Here is a 24,004-nt window from a genome sequence, read left to right on the forward strand (position 1 = left end):
ACCAGGCCTGCAGGGGAGGGCAGTTGGGGGTGATCAACCCTGAGGGAAGGGCAGTTAAAGGTGACCAGCCTGGCAGAGGAGGGAAGTTGGGGGCAAATAGGTTGGCAGGAGAGCAGTTAGTCATCAATCAGGCTGGTAGGGAAATGGTTAGAGGTGATCAGGCTGGCAGAAAGAAATGGTTAGGGGCAATCAGGAAGGCAGGCAGGCAAGAGTTGGGAGCCAGCAGTCCTGGATTGTGAGAGGGATGTCCAACTGCTTGTTTAGGCCCAATCCCAGTGGGTAGTCGGACATCCCTTGAGGGGTCCCAGATTGGAGAAGGTGCAGGCTAGGCTGAGGGACACCCTTCCTCCCGCCTCCAAACATGAATTTCGTGCACCGGGCCTCTAGTTACTATATAAAATAATTTTTAAAATAAATAGCACATTATTTTATTCATTGTTTTTACATACATTGATATATAAGACTTAATAAATGTTTTTATATGCACTGTAAAAATGGGAAAAAATATCTCATATGTAAAAATAGGCAGGCCACCATGAATGAACAGGTGATTCCAAAACCTATTCAGAATTCAGAATGCATTTTCCTTTTATATGAAAGCAATGCTAAAAATGGTTAATTCTGTTCCCAGACCAGCCCACAATTAAATAATAATTCATCATCTATACATAGCTACCATTTGTAAATACAGGAAAATGTGTGTGTGCATGTGTGCACGTGTGTGTGTGTTTACACGCATGCATGCACCCATGTGTGGGGGGTGGAGGGAGGTAGTAATATTCTGAGTTCCAAACTGTGGCTTCAAGAATATATTTGCCTCCTTGTTTGTCAGTGAGAGCAGAGATGTCCTGACACCCATGGTAGAATTGCAGCCTTGCAGAGAGGCAGGTTTTCAGCAAAGATTAATTAATAGTACCTGTTAGAAAATCTGATCACAGAAGAGAAAGCATTCCTCTACATAGGAATCACTCCCTCCACAAATTCTATTCTATAGAGCCCTTAAATCAAAGACTATTTGAATACAAAATAGCAGGTGAGGAGAGTATTCTATGAAAGTATACTAAGTCATAAATAAAAGAAGAAATTTTTAGAATATCACTACTTTGCAACCCCCAATGAATTACTGGTTCTAGGCATTAAATATCGTTAATTCCTAATATCACATACACCAAAATAAAAACCTCAAAGCAGATATCAAGTATGTGCACACAACACAATCTACATACGGACTTGACAAAGAAATCACACCTAATTCTAATCAAGCATCTGGATCCTCAGGAAAATCTACAGGACACACAGAGAACAGAGTGACATGCTGAATTGCACCATTAGTATGCAATTAGCAGAATCCAAATTGTAGGAAGCTCTACAACTCGAACAGTCCAGGGCTCAATATCTAAACTATAAAGGGAAAGAACGAGATGAGAAGGGGAGTCTTACAGATTAAAAGGCAGTTATGATTGGGATGAGCACATGGAAAGCTGTTGGGGCAGCTGGCAAAGTTCTGCTTCTTGACCGGGATGGTAACTGTATTCATTTTATAATACATTTCTTTTGTGTGGTTTTCTAAACCTGTGCTTTATTTTACAATAAAATGTGTTTGTTTGTTGTTGTTTTAAAAAGAGACAGAGAATCCTGAGCCTAATAGAGATAGTGGTAGCAACCATTTCTGTTGGGACTTGGTATGTATCTTCTATCATTGAAACTTTGTAGCCTTGAGTGGAGGCCTAGGTCAGCAAAAGCAGTCGGAAAGCTTGGCTTCCTCCATTGCTTGGGAAACCCAAGCTTTCCTCCTGTTCTCTGTGGACGTAGCCATCTTGGTTGGTTTTATTTGCATATTTGCTCCTGATTGGCTGGTGGGCATGGCGTGTGGGCATAGCAGAGTGATGGTTAATTTGCATTAGCAACAAGGAGAATTGTTGCTAATGTCTTACTGTGCCAAATTTATAAATTAAAATTTAGAGGTATGTATGTTTAGGAAAAAACATAGTATAAGTAAGGTTTGGTACTATCTGAACCAGTGATCTGTTCTTTATCACTATGGTGATAAAAATATTTTCAAAAATGTCATATAAATGGAATCAATGCGTTTTGACAATTAGAATAGAGCTGCTATAAACATTCAGCTACTAGTTTCTGAGGTAACACAGTCCCATTTTTCTTGAGCAAAAAACTACAGGTGGGATTTCTAGGTTTTATACTAAATATGATTGACTTTATAAGACACTACCAAACTATTATCCAAAGTAGATATACAATTTTGCATTCCCATCAGCAACATGTAAGGGTTTCAGTTGCATCATTTCCTTGCCAGTTTGGTACTGTCAACGTTTTTTTGTTTGATTGTTTTTGTTTTGCTATTCCAGTGGTCGGCAAACTCATTAGTCAACAGAACCAAATATCAACAAGTATAACGATTGAAATTTCTTTTGAGAGCCAAATTTTTTAAACTTAAACTTCTTCTAACACCACTTCTTCAAAATAGACTCACCCAGGCTGTGGTATTTTGTGGAAGAGCCACACTCAAGGGGCCAAAGAGCCGCATGTGGCTCACGAACTGCATTTTGCTGACCACAGTGCTATTCTAATAGGTAAGTAGTGGTATCTCTTTGTGGTTTTAATTGGCATTTCTCTAATGGCTAATAATGCTAATATACTTGGAATTTTTTTCCTTAAGTATTTAATTCAACTAATTAAAGGACATTTAGTAGTTTAGCATGCATTCTATTAATGGAATGAAATGGTTTAATAAACTAAATATAAAGCCTTTTCAGAATACTATATAATAAAGAGGTGATATGCAAATTGACCCTCATGCCCTCGCATCACAAGATGACCACCATGTTGTCACAAGATGGCCTCCCCCACATCATCATAAGATGGCCAGCAGAGGAAGGTAATGCGGGGGAGGGAACTAGACCTCCAGGGGAGAGCAGTTGGGGAGGACCAGGCCTCCAGGGGAGGGCAGTTGTGGGTGATCTGGCCAGCAGGGGAGCAATTAGGTGTCAATCATGCTGACAGAGGAGTGGTCAGGTGTCAAGCAGGATGGCAGGGGAGCAGTTAGGGGGCTATCAGGCTGGCATGCAGAGTGGTTAGGGGCAATCAGGCAGGCAGGCGAGTGATAGGAGCCAACAGTCCCAAATTGTGAGAGGGATGTCCCAGATTGGAGAGGATGCAGGCTGGGCTGAAGAAAAACTCTCCCCACCCCCTAGTGCATGAATTTTGTGCACTGGGCCTCTAGTCATTTATAACACTAAAGATTTCAAATTGGCTTCACAAGCAATAACAAAGTTTATGCAAATATTTTCAATTCATTGGGTATAAAATGTATTCAAATTAATTCAACTTGCATTAAATTGAATTTTTGTAGCTTTTTAATTAATAAAATTTCAGGAAATTAAACAGCTTCTTTTTCAACTTCCTTCTACTTATCGCTCCTTCCACAAAACAACTTAATTATAATATTATCACTCAACATTTACTGAGTGCTTATTTTGTACTAGTCAATATGCTAGAGCTTCCCTATACAAATATTACTAAGTCAAATAAGCTATCCTCCAACAGTTTATATTTCTCATAATTTTAAAAAATTAACTACTTTCTCATGTTTTTAAATAGCCTTTCTTTTAGAACAGTTTTACATTTAAAAAAAAATTCAGAAGATGGCACAGACTTCCAATATACTGCCCTCTCAGTTTCCCTTCCTATTAACATCTTAGATGAATATGGAATATTTGTTAAAATTAACAAACCAATACTAATATATTATTAATAAAGTGCATAGTTTATTCATATTTCCTTAGTTTTATCCAGGATATATATAAATTTGTATATATAATCTTTTTTTATTTCAAAGAGAGGTAGGGGGAGGGAAGCAGAGATAGAAACATCAATGATGAGATAATCATTGATCAGCTGCCTCCTGTCTGGTCCCTACTAGAGGTGGAGCCCACAACCCTGGTATGTGCCCTGATGGAGAATCTAACCATGACCTCCTGGTTCATGGGGTCAAGGCTCAACCGCTGAGCCACACCAGATAGGCCCACATTAAATTTAGTTGTTATGTCTCTTTAGGTTCCCCTGTGTCTGCCAGGCCTTCTTGTGTTTCCTCCTCCTCTGTATTGACAAGAGATTGTTTTTGCCTATTTCATATTCCTTCCCTATTTCTCTAGTTAATAATACAGTAGTCCCCCAACCCTAATCCTCAAGGGGTACATTCCAAGATCCCTAGTACATGCCTAAAACTACTTAAACGATGTTTCTTCCTATACATACATACCTCTAAATTTTAATTTATAAATTTGGCACAGTAAGACATTAGCAACAATTATCCTTGTTGCTAATGCAAATTAACCATCACTCTGCTATGCCCACAAGCCATGCCCACAAGCCATGCCCACCAGCCAATCAGGAGCAAATATGCAAATAAAACCAACCAAGATGGCTACGTCCACAGAGAACAGGAGGAAAGCTTGGGTTTCCCAAGCAATGGAGGAAGCCAAGCTTTCCGACTGCTCTTGCTGACCTAGGCCTCCACTCAAGGCTACAAAGTTTCAATGATAGAAGATACATAAATCCCAACAGAAATGGTTGCCGCCATGGAGCAAGCAGAAGGCTTGGCTCTGCTCCAGGCTACAAAGTTTCAATTGTAGAAGATAAATAAACCCCAATTACCAGGGCCTCTGCTTGGGTTGCTGGCTGGCCTGCAAACCACCAAGGCCCCTTGCCCAGGCCAACCCACACCCCAAGGGACCCCCACCCTGATCCGGGACATCCTTCAAGGCAAACCAGCTGACCCCCACCTGTGCACAAGGCCTCTATCTTATCTAATAAAAGAGTAATATGCAGATTGACCATCACTCCAACACACAAGATGGCTGCCCCCATGTAGACAAAGATCCTGCCCCTATGTGGACACAAGATGGCCACCACAAGATGGCCAGCAGGGGAGGGCAGTTGGGAGGCACCAGGCCTGCAAGGGAGGGCAGTTGTGGACAATTAGGCCTGCAAGGAAGGGCAGTTAGGGGTGATCAAGCCTGCAGAGGAGGGAAGTTGAGGGCAACCAGGCCTGCAGGGAAGGGCAGTTTGAAAGGACCCAAACCTGCAGGGGAGAACAATTGGGGGGGGGGGGAGGGGGACAAGGTCTGCAGGGGAGGGCAATTAGGGGCAAACAGGCTGGCAAGGGAGCAGTTAGACATCAATCAGGCTGGCAGGGAAGTGGTTAGGGGGTGATCAGGCTGGCAGGAAGAAGGAGTTAGGGGCAATCAGAAAGGCAGGCAGGTGAGCAGTTGGAAGCCAGCAGTCCTGGACTGTGAGAGGGATAACCAACTGCTCATTTAGTCCTGATCCCAGTGGGCAGTCAGACATCCATAAACGGGCAGTCGGACATCCCTCGAGGGGTCCCAGATTGAAGAGGGTGAAAGCTGAGCTGAGGGACACCTACCTCCCGCATGCACAAATTTCATGCCTCTAGTCCTATATAATAAAAGGCTAATATATAAATCAACTGAACAGTATAACAACTGGTCACTATGATGTACACTGACCACCAGGGAACAGACGTTCAATGCAAGAGTTTCACACTGGTTGTCAGTGCACTCCCAGCCAGGCTCATGGATGGTGAGTGCAGCAGTGGTGGCGGGAGCCTTTCCCGCCTCTGCAGCAGTGCTAAGGATGTCCGACTGATGGCTTAGGCCCATAGGGAACGGGCCTAAGCTGTCAGTTGGACATCTCCCAAGGGTTCCTGGACTTGAGAAGGCCTAAGCCAAGCTGAGGAGACCCCCTCACCCCACCCTGCCAAGTGCATAAATATCATGCACCAGGCCTCTAGTATGTATGTATGTATGTATATATATAACTAACCGTTACCACCAGTCGACCAAAAGACTGGTCAACTGGTCGCTATGACTCACACTGACCACCAGGGGGCAGATGCTCAACATAGAAGCTACCCCCTGGTGGTCAGTACGCTCCCACTGCCCACCTCCCATGACCGGCCAACCTCCCACAGTCCCTCCCCCACCCTGCCAGCCTACCCGCTCTGATCAGTACTGGGCAAGATGGCCCTGATCGCCGGCCAGGCCAAGGGACCCCACCCATGCACAAATTCGTGCACTGGGCTTCTAGTAACTAATAATCAGGTAGAACAATTATAACAATATACTGTATTAACGTTATGTGAATCTGAGCTCTCTCTCAAAGTACAGTCATGTGCATCTTAACAATAAAGATACATTCTGAGAAATACATTATTAGGTGATTTTGTTGTGGGAACATCATTGAGTGCACTCACACAACCTAGATTAGGTGTATAATCTACTATACACCAAAGCTATATATATGGTCTAACCTATTATTCCTAGGTTACAAACCTGTGAAGCATGTTACTGTACTGAATAAATAATTTAGGCAATTACAACACAATAGTATTTGGATATCTAAACATATATAAACATTATAAAATATAGTAAAAATGTAGTGTAAAAATTTGAAAAATGGTACACCTGTATGAAGCATATACCATAAAGGGAGCATAGAGAACTAGAAGTTGCTCTCAGTAAGTCAGTGAGTGAGTAGTGAGTGAATGTGAAGGCCTAGGACATTATTGTACACTACTGTAGACTTTCTAAAACTGTACACTTAGTCTACATTAAATTTATATTTTTTTAATTTTATTTTTTCAAAGTAAATTAACCTAAGTTTACTATAACTTTTTTACTTTACAAACTTTAATTTTTAAACTTTGATTGTTTTATAATAACACATAGCTTAAAATGCAAAACTCATTGTGTAGATTTACAAAAATAATTTCTTTATATTCTTATTCTATAAGCTTTTAGCTATTTTTAAATTTTTTATTTTGTTTAACTTTTTAAACATTTTTGTTAAAAACTAAGACACAAACACACACATTAGCCTAGGCCTACACAGATTCAGGCTCACCAATATCACTCTCTCTCACCTCTACATCTCCCACTAGAAGACTGTAAGGGACATTAACATGTACGGAACTGACATCCCTATGACAGCAATGCCTTCTTCTAGAGTACCTCCCAAGGACTCTTCTTCAGGAGGTGTCACTCTTTTCAGAAATATACCCATGGTGGTTTACAGTTACTTTTTTTCATCATATGTCTGTTTGTAACCAGACAATACAGCACAAGCATTTATCTATATTAATGAAAACCTTTTGGTCCATGTTTTCAAACATTTTAAGGACCCTTGTTGAGGTTTGCAAAGCTTCTGCTAAACCCTTCACTAAGAATTTTCTTCCTTTTTTTTTTTTTAATTATATATTTTATTGATTTTTTACAGAGAAGAAGAGAGAGGGAGAGTTAGAAACATCGATGAGAGAGAATCATCAATCAGCTGCCTCTTGCACACCCCCTACTGGGGATGTGCCCGCAACCAAGGTACATGCCCTTAACCGGAATCGAACCCGGGTCCCCTCAGTCTGCAGGCCGATGCTCTATCCACTGAGCCAAACTGGTTTCAGCACTGAGAATTTTCTTGAGGGTTTTTGTTTTCTTCTCCTACAGTTTACTTTTCTCTTGCATCTTTATCAGCTATGTGTTCCTGTCCCAATTTCAACAACTCCTCAATCAATTCCTCAGGAACCACCCCTAGGAGTTCCTCAATATTGAGGTTCTTAATAAAGCGTGCCTTTAACATTTATATAAAACGTCACCCTCATGTACACCAGGTTAAAGTTGTTTGCCATCTCAACCACAGCCTTGTTAACTTTTTACAACCTCCTCATCCTTGGCAAATCTTTTGAAGTCATAGATTAACCCCCTGGGTGTCTTCTTCCAGCTGCCATTCATAAACTCTTTGGTGACATCACCCTAAGCCCAAGCAAGGCTTTTTTTTTTTTTTTTTTTTTTTTTTTTTTTTTTTTTTTTTGCTTTGCTTTTTTTTTCAATATGTGTTTTTATTGATTTCAGAGAGGAAGGGAGAGGAATAAAGAGATAGAAACATCAATGATGAGAGAGAATCATTGATTGGCTGCCTCCTGTATGTCCCACATTGGGGATCGAGACTGCAACGCAGACATCTGCCTGACTGGGAATCAAACTGTGACCTCTTGGTTCATAAGTCGACACTCAAATCACTGAGCTACACCGACTGGGCCCAAGCTAGGTACTTGATGCAGTCATAAATGATGTAAGACTTTTAGAATTGTATCAATGTCTTCTCAGTGTCTTCATAAGTTGAGATGCAGCATCTGCATGGGCAAAGATCCTCCCCAGGTAATAGGACTTAAACGCTACTATGCCAGTAATTTCTTTTTTTTTTTTTTTAATATATTTTATTGAGTTTTTACAGAGAGGAAGAGAGAAGGATAGAAACCTAGAAGCATCGATGAGAGAGAGAAACATCAATCAGCTGCCTCTTGCACACACCCCCTGCTGGGGATGTGCCTGCAACCAAGGTACATGCCGTTGACCGGAATCGAACCTCGGACCCTTCAGTCTGCAGGCCGATGCTCTATCCACTGAGCCAAACTGGTTTCGGCTGCCAGTAATTCCTTGATCCATTTGCAGACAGATCACGAGAATCGTGTTTTCTGTTCTAAAGCTTGTGACCAATCACGATTATTCTTTAAAAAGATAGTAGCTTGTAAGAGCATGAAATAAATAACTTCAAAAAGCAATGGGTATTTAATTTTAAAGCTTGCCTTTAACATTTATGTAAAATGTTTTTTGTACTCATTCAGTAGAAACATACCTGGCCCCTGGGTAAAGCTAGCAATAAAACTACTGGTCTGCAATGTGTTAAGGGCCCTGGGATTCTCACTGTGCCAGATCACAAAGGGTTTCAATTTGCAGTCTGCAACACTGCCCCTAAGCAAGACTCTTATCCGGTCCTTCAAAGCCTTGAAACCTGGCATTGACTTTGCCTCTTTATGGATGCAAGTCCTTTCAAGCATCTGTTTTGAGAATAGGTCGGTTTCATCCATGTTGAATATTTGCTCTCAAGAGTAATTTTCCTCCACAAAATTTTTAGTTTCCAAAAATTCTTTTTTCAAATTTTATTTACTGATTTTTTAGAGAGAAAGGGAGAGAAGATAAATACCAATTTGTTGTTGCACTTATTTATGCATTTATTGGTTGATTATATATGCCTGAGCTGGGACTGAACCTGCAATTCTGACACTCTACCAACGGAGCTACCTGGTCAGGGCACAAAAATTCTTCAGTTGCCTTCATAAGAGCATTTAGAGATTCACCACTCACTTTCACATTCTGTAATGAATAACAATGCTTTAATCATTTAAACCACCCACAGCTAGCAGTAAATTCAACATCATAGTCAGATCCAGCCTCTTTCTCTCAACATCACAAATAAATTTTTTGCTTTGCCCATGATGGTCATGGAGCCGACAGGGATAGGCTTCTGTTGTCTGGTCTATTTAGGTCATTGGAAATGTCTCCATGCCTGAAACAGGCGCTTCTCGAATTTTTGTTCCTCTCATTGCCTTCAATGAAGCAGATCCTTAAACAGATATGCCTGACTGGCTCTCAATAACCATCACTGATTTTCTACCTTTGTAGTCCTTAATCACTTTTAATTTCATTTCCAATTGAGTCACTCAACAAGGCCTCTTACTGGCAGCACTACTAGTGGGTTTTCCATGCTTAGGGACCATGATGAACAAAACAACACAAGATTAAATCAAGCACAAGAGAAAATGATGCAATCATCTGACGGTAAACACAAGATGTATGACACTGCGGCTGGCGTAAAATGGCATACTATTCTACAGCAAACTTTTTTTTATTAAGTAGAAAGAGTACACTCTAAATAATAAAATAAAAAAAAAGTATAGTACATAGTCCTAGCCCCTGTGGCTCAGTTGGTTGGGCGTGTCCTGTGCACCAAAATGTTGCCAGTTTGATTCCCGATCAGGGCACATGTCTGGGTTTTGCCAGGTAAGGGCATAAAGGAGGCAGCTGATGAATGTTGCTTTCTCTCTTTGATGTCTCTCTCTCTCTTCCTCTCTGTAAAATATCAATAATTTTTTTTTAAAAAAGAAACAAGTTGACCTTGTAAATGAAAAGAGTAGCTAAAATATAGAGGCCAAGGAGGACTACAAAGTTATAAGGAGAAGGGAGGATGAAAAGGGGTTCACAATTCAAATCTGAAGAATTAAACAGTATGAATTAAGACCCCAAAAAATCCCTATTTAGCAATTCAAAGAACAATGGTAATGACAGAATAGTTTTAGTAAAAAAGAATGGAGCAAAATTGAAACAATCGACATACCACTTTTTCCTTTGAGCTGTGTGTAATATAAAAAAAAGAAAAAACATGGAAAGTAGAGAAGAATAAAGAAAGGCATTTTGGGATTTGCAGGGAGGGTGGTAGGCCATTAACGATGTTGTTAGAAAAGCTTGAAATAAAATAATAAAGGTGTTAACTAATGAACCTATATATTTCAACAGATAAAAGGGACAAAAGAGCCCTGGCCATGGCTCAATGGTTGGAGCATCTGCCTGAGCCACAGAAGGGTCTCAATTTCAATTCCCAGTCAAGGACAGGTACCTGGGTTGCAGGTTCCATTCCATGTGTGGGAGGCAACCAACTGATGTGTCTCTCTCACTGTGATCTTTATCTTTCTCTCCTCCCTGCCCCCCAACCCTCCATTTTACTCACAAGCAAACAAAAATGGATAAATGAAATAGACATGAAAGTCTAAAAGGCACATTCCTAAAACCAAATGATAGAGACAAAGAACAATTATATAATTTAGAGATAAAGAAAACCAAAACTGAAGATTCTATTTGATGTAACCTTCTTATTCTTTAAAAAATAAGTGAAACAACCTATAAAATCTGAGAATAATAAAGATGTTCTGTCCCAGTAAACCCATCATAAGTTGAAAATATCTTAAGTTGAAAATGCATTTAATACACCTAACCTACCCAACATCATAGCTTATCCTAGCCCCATGGTTGGCAAACTGTGGCTCACGAGCTACATGCGGCTCTTTGGCCCCTTGTGTGTGGCTCTTCTACAAAATACCACGGCCTGGGCAAGTCTATTTTGAAGAAGTGGCATTAGAAGAAATTTAAGTTTAAAAAATTTGGCTCTCAATAGAAATTTCAATCATTGGCCAAAACCGGCCTGCGGACTGAAAGGTCCTAGGTTCGATTCCAGTCAAGGGCATGTACCTTGGTTGCAGGCACATCCCTAGTAAGGGGTGTGCAGGAGGCAGTTGGTCGATGTCTCTCATCGATGTTTCTAGCTCTCTATCCCTCTCTCTTCCTCCCTGTGCAAAATCAATAAAATATATATATTTAAAAAAAAAAAAAAAGAAATTTCAATCATTGTACTGTTGATATCTAATGAGTCTGCCAACCACTGTCCTAGCCTACTTCAAACTTGTATGGAATACCTACATGAGCCTGTAGTTGGGCACGTATCTTGAATTTCATATAAGAGCAACTGCCTTCTTCTCATCAGAAGCAGGATACATAGATGGGCATTTTGTAGATATGGGATGCAAGAACACAAAACAAATATCCAAAAAATGCTGGCAACACAGTACACTGTAGGGTATCAGTTGTTTACCCTTGTGATTACTGTGATTGCATGGCTAAGTGGGAGCTGTAGCACATATTGCTTACCTAGGAAAAGATCAAAATTCAAGTATGGTATCTACTAAACTCGTGAACGGGAGGGAGGGGGTGGTAGCGTCCCTCAGCCCAGCCTGCACCCTCTCCAATCTAGGACCCCTCGAGGGATTGGGCCTAAACGAGCAGTCGGACATCCCTCTCACAATCCAGGACTGCTGGCTCCCAACTGCTCGCCTGCCTGCCTTCCTGACTGCCCTAACCACTTCTTCCTGCCAGCCTGATCACCCCCTAACCACTTCCCTGCCTACCTGATTGTTATCTAACTGCTCCCCTACCAGCCTGTTTGCCCCCAACTTCCCTCCTCTGCCAGACTGGTCACCCCTAACTGCCCTCCCTTGCAGGCCTGGTGCCTCCCAATTGCCCTTTCTTGCTTGCACTGGAGGAGGGATTCCTCAGCCCAGCCTGCCTCCTCTCATAGCCTGGGAGCCCTCAGTGGCGGGAGGCAACCTGGCAATCAGGGGAAGACAATGCCCCCATCACACCTCTGCTGCAGCACAAGCCTCAGCTGGCCCTGGTTACCCGAGCCTTGGGCAGCCCTGGGCTGCTGGGCAGCCACCATCTGAGGCTTACCAATGTCTTGAGTGTCCACTAGCAGCTGACATCCAAGGTTTGCCTGCGCCTCGTGACATCCCTGGGTGGCTGGAGGGCTAGAGGACTGAGGGGACTGGGGGGTTCCAGAGGCAGGCACATGGAGCAGCTGGACCACCTGGGTCATGCCAGGTGCCTGCCGCCCCAGAGGGGCTGAGGGGATTGGGTGCCACCATCTTGTGGCTGTGGGCACCGCCATCTTTGAGAGATGGCAGTCAATTAACATATTCCCTCCCTATTGTCTGTGGGCACCACCATCTTTGCAACAGCATGATAGTAAATTTGCATATTCCCTCTTTATTAGATAGAATAGTTATAAAAAGGATTTTAAAAACTAGCTTATGAAATGTTGATTTACATTATTTAATAACTTTAGTGTGCTTTTGCAATTTGATAGTCTGTAAATATTGTTTTTAGTAAGGCAAATTTATTCTGACTCTAGGTATTAATGAGATTTGATATCTCATTTAGGGGATATGATATAAATAACGAGGCACAACATTAGTAAAAATTTTAAATTCATTCATGGTCCATTCATTAACAGTCTTGATTGAATAAGATTTACATAGATACAAAACAGGCTAATTTTAGTTATACAGTATGTTTGAGATAAATGAAATAGAAGAATCTCCCATTTTCATTTTACTTTTACTTATTTATAATCAGAAAGTTATAGCACTTAAAGTTCATATCATAATGTATCTCATTTTAAAATAAACATTAGCTTTCCCCATTTACATCTAATATCAATTTTTAACTGGTGTGCCACAAAAATTTTTAAAACATGCAATACCTGCACATTTAGTCAGGGGCACTGCTCTCTTTTGCCTTAAATTGTCAAATTTAAAAAATGACAACAGCCAACACAACAATAGCCATCAGGTGTGAATCAATCAAAATTACACCTCTTTCTTTTTGTCAGATCAGCAAAAAAAAATTTTTTTTTTTTTTTGGTGTACCGCAGAATTTTAGTAGTTTATGTGCACCATGAGATGAAAAGGTTGAAAATCTATGGTTTATAACATGAACTTTATTTACACTAACTGCTCATCAAGACTATGACAAGGAAAACTGTTAAGTGTGATTTATCTTTTATTATTGACTAAAGGCCTGATGCATGAAATTTGTGCAAGAGTAGGCCTTCCTTTCCCCTGCTGCCAGCACTGGCTTCCCTCTGGAACCCGGGACCCGGGCTTCCCTCAAAGCCCCAGCTTCATCCGGAGGTCATCCAGAAGGCATATCCAGTCTAATTAGCATATTACGCTTTTATTATTATAGATTTCCCCTTTGGCTTTTTGTGTGTGTGTGTTTTTTTTTCCTCAGTGAGAGAGAAAGAGTGGGGGGAAGGATGGGAGGAAAGTAAGAAGGGAGGGAGGGAGGGGAGAGAAAGATGGAAGGAAGAAAAGAGAGAGAGACAGAGAGAGAAATGTGAAAGAGGTACATCAAGTTACATCAAATGGTTGCCTCTCGTGCACATCCTAACTGGGGATTCAACCGCAACCTAGGTAGTGTGCCCAGACCAGGAATCGTACCCATGAACCCTCAACCTTTGGTGCACCAGACAAAGTTCCAACTCCTAAGCCACATCCACTAGGGCAAGTCTGATCTTCTTAACATAAATATGTTTCATATTATTTGTTAATCTCATTGCAGAAATAAATATAAAAAACCCAAGTTCTAAGATACAACAAATATAGGGAGCATTTCAGTAGTGATCTTTTCCTTTGTTTATTTGTTTTCATCCTCACCCAAGGATATTTTTCCATTGATTTTTAGAGAAAGTGGGAGAGAGGGAAAGACAGAGAAATATCGATGTCATTGATTGGTTGCCTCCTACACACACCCTGACCAGGGCCCAGTTGGGGAGAAGCCTGCAACTGAGGTAAGTGCCCTTACCTGGAATCAAACCCCAAACCCTTTGGTCCACAGGCCAACACTCTATCCACTGTGCCAAACCGGCGAGGGCCCAATAGTGATCTTAAAAGTTTTATTCCAGTGCCTCAATAAAGAGGTTATAACATCAAAACAATACAAAAGAAAAGAGAATAATACAGCAAAGGTAAGTTTAAACTACATCAGTACTTGCCTCAGACTGGTATAATTTTTCAATTAAAATAAAAATCCTTAAAATTCAAAATCTTTTCCTTTCACGTGTCATTTTCTGACAACAACAACAAAAAAAATACTCTATCACTAAAGGTAATTTTTAAAAGCAGTATCTGAGTAAGGTATTGGGTTTTGGCAAATAAAATATTTTTGTTTTATTTTGTTTTGCTTTGTTAATCCTTACCCAAGGGTATTTTTTCTACTGACTTTTAGAGAGAATGGAAGGGAAGGGATAAGGGGGGAGAAAGAGGAAGAGAGAGAGAAACATTGATATGAAAGAGAGACATGAACTGGTGGCCTCCTGCACGAGCCCCAACTGGGGTGGAGATGGAACCTGTCACCCAGTTACGTGCAGGAGGCAACAGGAATCAAACCCAAAACCCCTTGGTGCAAGGACGGATGATGCTCTAACCACTAAGGACACTGGCCAGGGTGGCAAATTTAATCTTTTTAAAAGAAAATTTAAATGAAAGTAATGCTATAGCTCTGCTGTTTTGTTTTGTTTTCTAATATATTTTTATTGATTTCAGAGAGGAAAGGAGAGGGAGAGAGAAATAGAAAAATCAATGATGAGAGAGAATCATTGATTGGCTGCTTCTTGCACACCTTACTGGGGATCAAGCCCACAACGGGGGCATGTGCCCTTTACCAGAATCCAACCCAGAGCCCTTCAGTTCATAGGCTGATTTTCTATCCAGGAAGCCAAACTGGCTAGGGCTAGGTCTGCTTTTTATAAAGAGTACTAGTGGCCCGGTATACCAATTTATGCACATTGAAAGGAAATTAATTAGAATATTATATCACTATTCACCCTTTCTCTATAATAGAAGTGTCTACCAAATTCACCATCAGCAATGACAGAGGGAAACATATGCATGTGAATGGCATCAGGGAGAGCTTTATATGTGTCACACATGTGCGAGTCAACTTAGCCTTTGAGATATATATATATATATATATATATATATATATAGAGAGAGAGAGAGAGAGAGAGAGAGAGAGAGAGAGAGAGAATAAACTTGATTAATTAGACCTGCTTTCTGATTTAGAAAAACTTTTTCCAGCCCAGTGAAGCACCCCAACTTCTCTTTCAGGTAACTGTAAGCAACACAGCAGTAAATATCAACACAAAGCACATTATTATTATAGATCATGCAGGGAGAACAAAGGGTAAAATATTAAACTGCAGCAGTGTTTGACTATAGTCTGCACAGTGAAAAAACATAAAGTCATTTTCAAGATCACCATTTCTTTCTTCTTTTCAGTTGGGTCAAGTTTCTAAACTTTCTAAATCTCCATGTTCAGGCCAATGAAAATAAAATAGGATTCCACCAAGCCTCCTATCTACCTACTCCAAGACTTCTGTGAGGATCAAATGAGATGAGGCATGGGCACTTCACAGACATTTGGTTAAAGTGTAAAATGTTTCCACCTGGCTATAAAGCAAGTCGTATTCCTGGGCTAAAGAAACTGCGAGGAGGCTAGACTCTAGGGAGAAGAAGCCGGCTGTTGCTACCTAATGTCATTACCCAGACAGACACTTAGCATGTTAGCCTTTTATATATATAGATAAGTAACTCTTATATTGAAATACATAACATAATCCCATCAACCATATTTGCTCTTCTTCTATTAAAAAAAAGTACAGCATTATATAAAGCTTATATGGGTTATATGTTTAGAATATTGTACAGATTGACATAAAGTTATTTAATCATGGAAGAGGAATTTATGTAAGGGAAGTGATATGGTTCATTTCATTGGTTTGAGTTCTAATTACTCCAAAGAGAAAACTGTGGGATGATAGAGGGTGGTAGAAGGGAAGATGTAGGCATGAGAATAGAACATATAAAAAAGTAAGGTTGAGACTTAAGACTAATCCATTAAAAAAATACATCTTAAGTGTATACATTCCTATCTAATTTTCTTCTGTTGGGAATTTTTTAAAGTTTTCAAAAAAATCATTTGTAAATATCTTTTACTTTTAAACATGCTTAATATCTCATCATAACAAACTACAATTTAATAACAACTCAAATTGCAAAAACGAAACCATATACTTTATGGTAAAGAAATATAAGCCAGCCCAGCCAGTGTGGCTCAGTGGTTGAGAGTCCACCCATGCACCAAGAGGCCACTAGTTCAATTCCCAGTCAGGGCACATGCCTGGAATTTCGTGCTCAATTTCTGGTGAGGGGCATGCAAAAGGCAGCTGTTCTGTTTCTCTCTCATTGACATTTCCATTTTTTTCTTCCTCTCCCTTCCCTTCCTCTCTCTCTAAAAATCAATAAATATATTTTTTAAAACAGGAATATAAGCAGAAAATCTTGTATTGATCCTTTAAATGCTACCCTCACTATACTACTACCGACAACAGAAGACAAAGTAGGTATCTCAGCTGAAAAGTACCATAGGGCCAGTATTGATGCAGGGTATAAAAGTACTATAATAGAAACTGGTTTGGCTCAACGGTAGAGCGTCGGTCTGCGGACTGAAAGGTCCCAGGTTCGATTCCAGTCAAGGGCATGTACATTGGTTGTGGGCACATCCCCGGTGGGGGGTGTGCAAGAGGCAGCTGGTCAATGTTTCTCTCTCATCCATGTTTCTAGCTCTCTATCTCTCTCCCTTCCTCTCTGTAAAAAAATCAATAAAATATATTTAAAAAAAAAAAAAAGTACTATAATAGTAATATCTTTGGTTTCCGAGTTGTTTAAAATCTTAGTTTTGTTTTCGTTTTTAGAAAATAAATTTATTTACATGTTTATATTTACTCTTATGATTATAAATGGAGACTCTTACTTTTTATAAATGTGTTAAAATATGATTTACCATTTAATTAAACCAAGAGATTTACTAAATGCAGTTTTTACTAAATCAAAAATAACAAACCGATAATGGTTCATTCCTGGGGTTTGGCACAAAAAAATAAAGACATTGTAAAAGTTACATAAAAATATTCTGACATGTCTCATAAAACTGTCTAATTTATAGCATTAACCCCTTAAGCATGATAAACACCTCACTATTCTCTTACAGATATTATCATTCCTTTCTTTCAAAGAAACTATTTTTTTATTTTATCAGCATTGAAATTCTATTTACATAATGAAGAGCAATGGAGAACACACAGTTCAACCACTCTCCTCAGAAACTAAATATTCTATTGATTTTACTATACACATTACCAATTTGTAGCCTATAATTTGAAGAATGTGAATGATGAAATGTCTAAATAAAGTATCATAGACAAAAAAAAAAAAGAAAGAAAGAACTGCTTCATATTCAAATTGAACTGCTTCAATTTAGTAGATAAGCTCGATTCACTCCTATATATATTTCAGGAGACAGAGGTTAATAAGTGATCTAGGAATCCTTGCTCTACAGATGTCTCAAGGGTCTATTTCTTTACTGAAAGTACCTCTACTTTTGATAAATATCTATGTTACTACATAAGTGATATCTTTGCACATATAAGACCACTTGAAGCTTTTTTTATATTTAAGACTGTATATATAATATTACAAGGAAAAAATTTAAGAGCACACAACATGCACAAAGGGTCAAGATATACTCCTTCCCTTCTGATGACTGCACAAGGTTAAGAAACTACTATCACACACTCTAAGTTCGGGACATATTTTCAAGAGATTTTAAGTGAGAAATTCAACAAACCTTAAACATTAAACTTTCAGATCATTATTAAACATTATTTCAGATCACGAAAATATATTTTAACTAATTTGTAATACACAATATATATATACTCCACAAATAACTATGTACAGATATATGCCATATCAATTCCCTTACTATTTTCAATAAGAATGTATGATTCACCCTGGCCAGTGTTGCTCCATGGTTAGAACACCGGCACTTGCACCGAAGTGTCCTGGGTTCAATCCCACTCAAGAGCTGATAACTAGGCTGAATCCCCGCCCAGGTCAGGGGCGCATGTGGGAGGCGACTAATCAATGTGTCTCTCTTCTATCCAAGTTTCTCTTTCTTTCTCTTTCCCCCTCACTCCTTTCCAGTACCTCTAAAAAAAAATAAATAAATAAATGTATGTTTATTCTTGTTACAAAAATCTGATTTGAGGTATTTTAAAAGTTGAAACATATTAAGCTATGCTTTGCTTTGGCACTAGCTCCCCCTCCAGACCAACCTACTAATAAAGTGCACTTTAAAAAAATAAACAAGGAACACACATTTTTACAAAACACTAGCAAATTTCAAAATTTACCTTTAAATACATTCCAACTCCTTAAAATAAGTAGTTAAAATTTTGTATGCAAGCATTTCAGAATATAATCAAAATTATTTTTTTCAATCCTATACATCTCAAACAGAACTGACTTGTGGGAAAACAACTTCAAATGACTCTTAAAATTTAAGAACATCCTAAAATAAATCTATGTAGTGGTATGTTTTTATGGAAATTATTTTGAACCACTATCCTAATAAACCACAATATATTCTTCATGTGAGTTCAATACTTGATCAAAGATACATTTTAGCATGTTGCTGCAATATACGCAAGTTTCATTCCAGCTGTTCAGTTCTTCAATTCAAGTAGAATTCTCAATTTATAATGCAGCAAAAAGAAAATCCATGCTTCCAAACTACCCTTCTGTTTTCCTTCTACTCATTTCTAACTTTCTACATTTTTAAATATTAAACTGTAGAATCACAATTCAAATGTTTGAATTCCCACCTTATTCTTACTATTGTATTTATAAATCAAGTAATCAAGACTTTCTATACACATTTTATAGTGTATTTCACAAGGCTAGCAACATACAGGTCCTTATTATTTTGGTATAACATTTTAGATTGTTTTTAACTTGAAGGGAGAATACAACTTATGCCATTATTTCAGTGTAGCTCTGTGGTGCTTAAATAATTTCTCTCCTAAAATGACTTCTACATGATGCACCCTTTAAAAGAATTATGCATAAAAACATAAAATTTAAATTAAGAAAACAAAAATGCACTTACCCCCAGAATAACAAGGGGCGGGGGGGAAAGACAAAAAATAAAAGTAGTATAATGAAGCCTTTCCTATAGTTTCTAAAGAGAGCCAAGTCAAAGTTCAGTCAGTTACCTGTGAAAAGTTTAAAATGCAGGAAGTAGAATGACACCTCTCCCTGCCTTTATCCAAGGCCTCGATCAAAAAGCTAATATGGAGATGGAGAGCTGCTCTTGCCACCAACATGGAGACTTTGTACTGACCCCCATTCTTAGTGCTGGAATGGCCCAACCTGAAGCTGAAGCAGCCATCCTGTATGCACATGTCCTCGGCCATGACAATGTACATTTTGGTGGTAGTGTCTTACTTCCTCATCACCAGGGAAATAATGTATTATGTTATCGTTGAACCTCCGAGAGTTGGCTCTATGACTGAGGAACATGGCATTAGAGACCAGTAGTTTTCTTGGCCTACAGAGTAAACGGACAATATATTAAAGAAGGACTCAATGGGAGGGTTAGGTTTCATAAACCTAGACTAATCCAAATGCACCAAACATTCCAAAACTCAATAGATGTCTTTTCTTCTATTCATTGAAATCGTCTGTGTCTTGCTGAGTTTCTTTTCACGGATCGAGTATTTGTGAGAATGAAAATGCCTGGCTATCTGATGTGGTTAGAGTGCCTTTTGAGAAGAAATGTGGATAATGGATTTGTTCCTGTTAATGAAGTTTTAAAGACTGCAACAATCCTCTGATATGAAATATGGGAAAGAATGAAAAGCAGCAGAAAACATAGGAAGCACATTAAAGCTCGGACTAGAGTTATCTTCTTGGTATAAAACAGACAAGCTTATCAGTGTTTTGTTTTGTTTTGTTTGTGTGTTTGTGTGTGTGTGTGTGTGTGTGTGTGTGTGTGTCTGTGTGTTTTCCAGCCGACCTATACTGGCACACAATTGATGTTAAGTCTTTTTTCAGTTTTTAACTTTCAAAGAAAATATACTCCCATTTCTACAACTTAAATAAATAAATAAATAAGCAAGCAAGCTGATATATGGCAAAACGCTCAAAGCTCACCTGGGTTAACTAACCATGGCACTGTCATTGAACTTAAGAAATGCACTGCGTCCCTGACGTCCTGCGTTTCTAAAGATTGCAGTCCCCCCTGTGAGAGAACAGGTGCTGCGACCTACAATCTATTCACTCTTGCAGGACAAACCTCCTTCAACTAATTCTCACTTAACCTCCCAAGTTAAGTTTAGATACTCAAAAGCCACCAGCTCATCATCTCCACATCAAAAGGGGGGAGTGGAGAGTGGAGAGTGTGGAGGTGCAGGGGCACTCATGCCCTTAAATGCCCAGGCTTTGCCCCCTCTCGCTGGGAGTGGATTTTTGTACAGATCCACTCCCAGACTTCTAGCCCCAAGAACCCCTCTCAAAAGCCCATAAGGCACAGGCATCCTCTTCCTCGCGGTCTGTGACCGCGGAGACAGAACTGCCGGCGAAAGGGCAGGTAGGTGTGGAGGAGAGGGACACCTCCTACCCCGCCCCCATCTCCTTTCCTCTCCCCGGCTTCAGCCCCTGCCCGATCCAAGGATGCGCCTACACGAGGGCAGCAGCCGCCCCGCTCCGTGTCCCGGCCCGGGCGGCGGCGGGCGCTCCTCGCCCCCTGCCCGCGCCCTCCGGGCCGCGCAAAGGCAGCCGCCCGGCCGGGGCGTCCCGGGGGCTCCCTCCCCACTTTCCCCGGAGCGGCTGGATCTGCAGCAGCACTTGCAGCAACAGGCCCGGGGATCGCCTGGAGGAAGGGGAAAAAGAGTAGCGACAGCCTCCAGTCCCATCCCCGGAGCCCCTTCCGATCCCGCGCTCGCCCAGCCTCAGACCTCGAGGCGCGCGGGGCCCGGCCCCCCAACGCCCCCTTACCCGAGGCGGGAGCACAGGCGGTCTCCGCTGCTCCCGGGTCGCCGCCGCCGCCGCCACAGCCTCAGCCGCAGCTGCCCTCCGTTAGCGGGGCGGGAGGGGAGGAGGCTGGGTGGAGGATGCTACTACCGACTTGAAGGGAGAGGGAAGAAACGGAAACAGGAACCGCCGCCGCCGCCGCCGCCGCCGCCGCCGCTTAACGGAGCCTCCGGCGCCAGTGACTGAGGGAGAGCGCGAGGCGGCGCGCGCTGGACAGCCGCTGACAGCGCGAGGCCGAGCGCGAGCCGGGTCCCAGGCGCGCGACCCCGGGCGGCGCCGGCCCCATGCCGCGAGGAAGGGGAAGGAGACCGGCTTGCCTGGGGGCTGGGAGAAAGGGGGCCCGCGAGGGGCGGGGGGCGGGGGGCCTGGAGCGGAGGGAAGCCGACCACTCCGGTCGGCGGCCGGAGATAACGCGCGCACGCGCCGGGGCGGCTCCGACCGCGAGAGCGGGCGGGGGAAACCCAGGACAGCGCACGCGTGAGCGCGCGGAAGGGGGCGCGCGCCCCTCGGTGTCCCCGGCTCCGGGGAGAGAGCGCGCATGCGCGGGCCCCTGCCACCACCTACGGCGGCGACCCAGGCGTGTGCCAGGGCTTTCTCCCCGCCCCCTTCGCGCGGCGCCCTTGGATCGCTCGCCGCAGCATCCCGGGGCAGGAGCGCCCCGGGCTACAGCGGGACCCGGGAGGGTTCCAGCAGTGCCGCAGCTGCGCGCGGGCGCGGGCGCCTGCTCCAGCGTGAGCGTAGGCCGCCCTCTACCGCTGGAAGGCCGGAGGCTGCGCGGGGGCGCGGGACGAGCCGGCTGGTCCCATTCCCGGGGAGCGCCACCTCCAGGGAATCCCGTATTTTCGACCCGCTGGGATGGGCCGGCCCGTGCCAGGTCAGCCGCGGCCCTAAGGAGCACCTTAGGTACTGGAGATTGGAAGCAGACCCTCTCTCTGCCACTTGTTAGGGATGATCGCTGCAGCTCGGCTGCAGCTTGCAAAGCGCACACAGACTGGCACGCACCCAAAATCCAAGGACGAAGCCCTACTTTCCCGTGAGAGCTATGTTTCCACACTCGCCGGATGTCAAGATCATCCCCCAAGAGGGCCTACATTCGACGTCGGGCCTCTCCCCCCGGCCCGCGGCGGCGACAGCCCCTCCATGAGGCGGAAGTTTATTTTTCAGTACGGGAAAGAGAACACGGAACGGAGGGGAGGAGAAGGGCTTTTCCTTAGGATGCTTCCTACCCGCTCGGACTCGGGGTATTCCCGCCGCCCGCGATGCAGAGCAGAGAGCCGAAGAGCTAGCTCACAGCAGCCCAGACGGCGAGCTGCCCCAGGACCTGAGCGCGCCGGCCCGGCACACAAAGTAGTCGCCAGCCAGCGGAGGGGTTGGGGGGAGGGCCACGGTGGCCAATCAAAGACGCGAGCTGCGTGAGTGGAGTGCGAGCCGACCAATCAGAAGGCGGGGAGATGAGCTTCCTTTACCAAACTCTTCCCTGTGCTTCCAGACCCAGATCCCAAGCCTGGGGTGCAGTGAAAGCGAAATGATGCCCTAAAACACAGAAGAGTTCTTCCTCTGGATTTGGGTGTTTTTTGAGTACATGTCTTGGGGACACCTAGAGCAAATAGCGGCGGCCTTTTAGATGCTGAGTGTGAAAAGGATCACAGAAAAGAGATTTAAGAGAGGCAGTGGACTGCCAAGACTGTTATCTGCCTCATAACGTTCATAAATACACAGTATTTACGGAGTCATTTTTTTTTAAAGGCGAGGAACCATACTCCAGAAGCACAAATAAGATACTGCTGATTTTAAAGCAGAAAAAAGTTCCCTATCCCTCAATAAACTTACCTTCTGAGGTAGGATTGAGACCTTGTGACTCGGATATTGATTGGCAGTCCTTTAAAAATAAAAGCTCTCCACGAAGTAGTTTACAGTTATTTTTATTATGATTTCCCTGTAAGAAGGGAAAATTTAAAACGTAGAGTGACTAGTCTAAGGTCAAAAACATACACCGGCAGAGTCAGAATTGTGTTCCAGCTCAGCTTAGTCATGATTCAACAATCATTTACTGAATGTGTGGTTGCTCTCCTCCACTGAAGCCGTTTCTGCACTAAGCTTATACTGTAAACAGTATAAAAATCCACTCTAAGGGTTGCAGGCTATGGTTGTTGGAAAGGAACAAATTTTAGGCTTATGCCATAGTAAAATGGATTATAGTCCAAAGTCTTATCAGTCGTACTCTAGATAATTTTTAAGAAGTCAGAAGTGAGGGAGATAGTCACTTTTTAGTTTAACAGCATTTTTATTAGAAGTATTTTAGCAAAAATGTCTAAAGCTTACCTTGTAGAATATTTCAAGATCTCCAAGTTCAAAGCTTTACATTTGCCTGAAAACATCAATTTTTTAAAAATCTAGCCTTCGTTGTTTTCTTTCCAGAAACCTATGGATTAAAATAATTATATTCTCAAACTCCTGCTCAAAAAGAAAAGAAAAAACTGCCCAAGAAATGTTTGTTCAAGATTTACTGCATTTTTATAGCACAGAATAATATATATTAAAATACCAAATAACTAGTGTCTCTAGTACATATTCAGACACTAGATCTTAAGCGATTTCAGTTATGCTCTGTTGAGTCAACATGCTTTTCAGCCTGTGACAGAACACTGTTATCAAAGCCCTTTTCAGAACATGCCTACGAGTTAGCTACCCACCTTAGAACTGGAAGTATTAGTAAAATAACTGACTTTTGAGAACAAACTACACATTAAG

At 41.9% G+C, this 24,004-nt stretch overlaps 1 protein-coding gene and 1 pseudogene across 7 annotated transcripts in view; one reads left to right on the plus strand and one right to left on the minus strand.

The window, feature by feature from the left end:
* Nucleotides 1-22,588, minus strand: part of FUT8 (fucosyltransferase 8) — a 178,288-nt gene extending 155,700 nt beyond the window's left edge. For 5 of the 7 annotated variants that reach the window (XM_045579651.1, XM_045579646.1, XM_045579654.1 and 2 more), the window contains exon 1: nt 21,218-21,634. The gene's annotated coding sequence lies outside the window, so the exon portion shown is untranslated. Of the gene's footprint in view, nt 1-1,248; nt 1,276-21,217; nt 21,635-22,479 lie in introns of those variants that run through there. The other 2 variants (XM_036434118.2, XM_045579645.1) reach the window with 2 other exon arrangements.
* Nucleotides 19,544-20,071, plus strand: LOC118716605 (annotated as a pseudogene).
* Nucleotides 22,589-24,004: the final 1,416 nt, after the last annotated feature.

The sequence above is a fragment of the Pipistrellus kuhlii genome, unplaced genomic scaffold (genome assembly GCF_014108245.1).
Source record: "Pipistrellus kuhlii isolate mPipKuh1 unplaced genomic scaffold, mPipKuh1.p scaffold_m20_p_1, whole genome shotgun sequence".
Taxonomy (NCBI): Eukaryota; Metazoa; Chordata; class Mammalia; order Chiroptera; family Vespertilionidae; genus Pipistrellus; species Pipistrellus kuhlii.